Genomic DNA, 5,358 nt, shown 5'->3' on the forward strand with positions numbered 1-5,358 from the left:
CACACACACACACACACACACACACACACACACACACACGCCATGCTTCTGCTGCCTGCTCAACAAATGCCCAGGGTCAAGGTCCTACAGCTGCACCTTCTCAGTGTGCCAGAGATAAATCAGCCATTTTCTCCGGCTAGCAATGATTAACACACCTCCCTCCAGCTGTTGTTCCCAACCTAGATTTGGGTTTTTTGCAAAAAAAAAATCTGGGTCACTCACTCCAAAAGTGATGCTGCCCTGTCCCATGTCTACTATACACATTTCCTTCGTTGGTGCCTCAGTCAGAAAGCCAAGAAAAAGCCCCAAACTACATTTTACAAAATTCACAAAGCAGCAGTTTCCATCTGGCCCTTTGGCCCAGGTTCCCCTTCAGAGAAATCACTCCTACGGCTCAGAGATCTGTGTTGGAACGTGGTTCTTGCGACCCCCGAGCCACTGAGGGCCAGCCGGGCAGCGCCTCTCTCAGTAGACCCCAGTGTCCCAACCTGAACGGAGGGTCAGGCGCAGGGCAGTGCGGAGCGTCCCTTTGGTAAGAAATAAACCATTTTTAACGAGGTGGCTGATACACGATGGCTCCCTTCTCCTCTGCGCTCTCCCCTTGGCAAGCGTTTGAGCGAATGAGTCAACCTCGCTCAGGGGGAACCTGCCAGCGCCTTGGAAGCAGCTGCACCCGCTTAAAGACAGATTTTCCTCCAGGCCCCTCCCAGACCTGGGGCCCTGGGTCTGTCTGGAGAAGAGTGACTGAGCCGGCGGCTAGCCTAAGGGGCCCGGTAAGTTCTCATTCTAATCGCATCCCAGACCAGGCTGGTCGCCTCCCCAAAGGGCGCTGATAGGTCTTGAAGGTGACCTTTGAGAACAAAAGAATCGGGAGCTCACGGACATTTGGGCACCGGGCGTCCCGTGGGCATCGAAGGCTGCCTCCAGGTTGCACAGCTGTGGAAATGTCTGGGTGCCCTTCCTCCCTAGACTGTGTGCCCTAGAAGCCCCGGACCACAGCTAGGGTTTCACTTTGGACTCCCCCGGAGCCAGGCGTGGCACTCACTGGCCTCCTTAAACATTTGTTTAGTTCAACTCAGAACTTCTTGAAAGATGACAGGGGAGTGGTGGAATCCCCCCTCTGGAGATAGTTCTGTAAGTGGGTGGCGTCTCAGCACCCCCTCCAGCTACTTACACGCTCCCCGTTATCAGCATTCACCTCGAATATCACAATCCCTTTGAGGGCTTGATAATGCCACAATGTCTCCCTCAGTCAGCTGTCTGAAGGCACACAGCCTCTGGGGCCTCCCTTCTGCCTGCACGTGACCAAGGGTTGCTGGAGGAGGGAAAAAGAGGCTAGGCAGTAGACGATGGAGACTAACAGATAGACTATGCAGTGCCTGAGACCAAGGGCAGCCTGCAGAGACTGCCCCGCCCAAGAATGAGCTGTTGGCTCCCTGAGACTCCTTATCAGCGGGAGCCTTCTACCGGAGCCTCTCTCAGAAGATAAGGCTGCCCATTGGCTCCCCATCTGCTGAGCACCTGATGGGGATCCACCAGACTCGGAGACCCTGGCTCCTGACAATCCTGGGGAGACCCAGAGTGACCTTTGGCTATTTCGCCAGCATTGCCTTATTTGCCCTCCACTCTCCTCACACCACAGCCGTCCCAGTCCCCATGGATTGTCCAGGAGTTACCCAATACTTTCGAGGAAAGCTGAGCAGGGTAGAAGGAAGGGGCTGCGTCTTCTGTTGGGGCTACCTGTGGGTCAGCTGAAGCTCCCTCTGCCCCAACACTGCCAAGCACACGACTCCTTGCAGCCAACACTGCACCTCCATGACCTCATCTCCAGGGCAGACGTGGCAGGAGGCTCTGGGGTTGCTTGGGCCAGCAGAGACCATGTGGTCAAGGGCAGCTGGAGATAGCTTGAGCCTGGGGTTGGGGTGGGGAGCCCAAGGAGGGCTGGGGAGGAGACCCCAGCGAATACCTCCCAGATGACTGGTTTGGGGCATCGTGGAGTCTTTGTTCGCTAAGGCTGCTGTAATGGAAGCGCAGCAAGTGCATAGGTTTATTAACAACCAGAAATGCATGACCATGCAGTGCAGGAGGTGAGAGTCCACATTCAGAGCATCAGGTCCAGGGGAAGGCTTTCCCTGGCAGCTCAGGGGGAGGAAGGTCTTTGTCTTCTCAGCCACTGCCCCCCGGGAGATCATTTCATCTCTTCTGTCTCAAAAGAGATCTAATCAAGGTACATCTTACACTGATCCTACCTCATCCACAGAACAGAGACAACCCGTGCCCACATGGGAGTTTATCCAGGGGCACAGACATTAGGAGTTAAGTGCACACTTTGGGGGGCACACCATTCCATCCGTAACACGCGCTAAATACACACACAACGAGGCGTCCGCTGTTTCGCCCTTTCCCCCACATCCCCACGTTCATCATGTGCAATCATCCCCGCATTTCCCAAGTTCCACGCAGAGCGGGGTGCTCACCATCCCCCGCATGGGACGTTGCCAACCTCGGCTCCAGTCTCCTTGGCTCTGAGTATCTATGCCCTGTGCCCAGACTGCCCTCCATTTGGGCATCTGATGGGAAGTTCAGGTGCATCTTCACACAGGTTCCTCCCTCTCATCCGAAGCCTTAACAAGGCACCAGTTCGCTCCCTGATTCACGCCTCTGTACCCCTCAGAGTCCCAGGTGACCTGGTGGGCATGTCTTTGGCCTCTTCTCCGCTTACAAGCTGGCTTCTGCTCCGCGTCCTGGCCTCGCAGAGCTCGGCTTTTGTTAGTTTTATTTCTTTCTTTTTTCCCCCGTGTTTAATTCTTTTTTAAAAATCACTTTATTGGGGGCTCACACAGCTCTTATCACAATCCACCCATCCATTCATTGGGTCAAGCACATTTGTCCATATGTTGTTGCCATCATCATTTTCAAAACATTTTCTTTCTACTTGAGCCCTTGGTATAGGCTCCTCATGAACCCTTGATAATTTATAAATTATTATTTTCTCATGGCATACACTGATTGATGTCGTCCTTCACCCACTTTTCTGTTGCCTGTCCCTCTGGGAGGGGGTTATATGTTGATCATTGTGATTGATTCCCCCTCTCTCCCCTGACCTTCCCTTACCCTCCTGGTATCCCTACTCTCATTCATTATTGGTCCTGAGGGGTTTATCTGTCCTGGATTCCCTGTGTTTCCAGCTGTGATCTGTACCAGTGTACATCCTCTGATCTAGCCAGATTTGTAAGGTAGAATTGGGGTCATGATAGTGGGGGGAGGAAACATTAAAGAACTAGAGGAAAGTTGTATGTTTCATTGGTGCTATACAGCACCCTGACTGGCTCGTTTCTTCATCTCTTCCTTGTCACCCTTCTGTAAGGGGATGTCCAATTGCCTACAGATGGGCTTTGGGTCTCCACTCTGCGCTCCCCCTCATTCACATTGATATGATTTTTTTGTTCTTCGATGCCTGATACCTGATCCCATCGACACCTCATGATCACACAGGCTGGTGTGCTTCTTCCATGTGGGCTTGGTTGCTTCTGAGCTAGATGGCCAGGTTTTATTCACTTCTTGTCTACGTGGATGGCACTAACAAAATTACATGATCTGTCTGGTGGTTTTAAAGGTTAAATATCTGTACATATGCACGCAGATGTGTCTATAAAGAATCTGTACAGATAGATGTGCACGCATACATAATTAGAAAAGAACTTCAAAAATCTGTGGGCAAACTCCATCGTCTTTCCACTCCATTTCCCCACAAACGTCTGAAGTCCCTGTGCAGGCGCACACACACAATGGTAGATTGAAAATTATTGTCACGAAATCATAGAAACGTTTGTTAAACAAAAATGCCAAAAGGTGAAGGTTTGTTTGGTGCATAGCCTCCATTGAGGTCCATGTTTCCCAAAGTGGGCGGCACCTGGGGCAATGGAACAATCCAGGGGTGGGGGGGGCACTACAAAAGCAGATCCCTACACTTTATCCCAGGTTGTGGGCTATAGGGGTGTGTTAGTCTGGGTTGAGTAGAGAAACAAATCCAGAAGCACTGAAATATGTATAAGAAAGAACTTTATATCAAAGAGTCGTTATATATTGAGAAAACATCCCAGTCCAGTCCAGATCAAGTCCATAAGTCCGATATTAGCCCATATGTGCAATACCAGTCTATAAATTCCTCTTCAGACTCACGCAGCACAAGCAATGATGCCGGATGCAGGAGGAAAGATCACAGGCCAGTGGGTGGAGAGTCTTGTGGATCCAGTGGTGGTGGAAGCATCTCAGTGCTGGCAAGGGGTCTCCACGTGGCTCCTCCAGCTCCAGGGCCCTAGGGTAGCTCCATGTGTCTCGTCAACAGGATGAGAGAGTGTGTGTCCCAACCTCCAGTGGGCTATTGATCTGTCACGGCTCCAAATGGGGTCATCAAGCAGCGACCTGATCAACAGACTAAACTCCACCCCTTCACGCTCACTGTATATACGCGTGCATAAGCCGAGTTTTTCAACACATTTTTAATGCAGTTTCTATGGTAAAATTGGTGCCTCGGCTGATATTCGGGTCAGCTTATACTCAAGTAGATGCGGTAAATGTCTCAAGTTGGCACCAGATTATGTAACTACCACAAGGTGCAAATGCTTTTCATTGCTAGGGTGGTGCCAAGTCATTGTTTTCTGCTTCTGAAAAAGGGTCGGTAGGCCACATGAGTTTGGGGACCTGCAGGCAGCGTCTTCATCTCTAGCTCTTCCTTCAAGACTCTGTGGCTCTTTGACTTACACCACACCAAACCATGTTGATCTCCCTCAGGGTCTCCAACTGTGTCCCTTTTCAATGTTCGTTGCGCTTGGGGAACAAAAAGACATCTGAAAGGGCAAGATCGTGCCCGTCGGGTGGAATGGGTAAGGTTTAAAGCAAAAACATCTTCCAGGACAGCCCTGGCTGGGCTGCAGTGCCCTGAAGGAAGACAACACCTCAGTGCCCCTTTCCCGGAAACTTCTTCACCACAAACCCCTGTGGTCGTCCTGTGTCCTTTGAGAAAACCTTGGATGATTACCCATAACCTTTTGCGCTGACCTCTCCTCCTTGAATTTAACTGGTCCAGCAGATAAGCTCCCTCGGAAGCTGCTGTTTGGATCGAGCCTGTGTTTGGAAAGAGCCCTGTGGAGACTAAGACCAGGTAATTCCACGAGAACCTGTCTGCAGCCCCCCACCGATCACAGGGATAGGCTTCAACACGTGTGGTTGGGACGGAGCCGATGTGTGGATGAACCAAGACCTTAGTAGCAATGCTTTTTGACGTGTGTGTGTGTGTGTGTGTGTGTGTGTGTGTGTGTGTGTGTGTGTAAAATCTCTAAGAGAAATCCCCGGGCG

This window comes from Echinops telfairi, unplaced genomic scaffold, assembly GCF_000313985.2.
Source record: "Echinops telfairi isolate 266 unplaced genomic scaffold, ASM31398v2 ScPeMD7_7458;HRSCAF=8496, whole genome shotgun sequence".
NCBI classification, from domain to species: domain Eukaryota; kingdom Metazoa; phylum Chordata; class Mammalia; order Afrosoricida; family Tenrecidae; genus Echinops; species Echinops telfairi.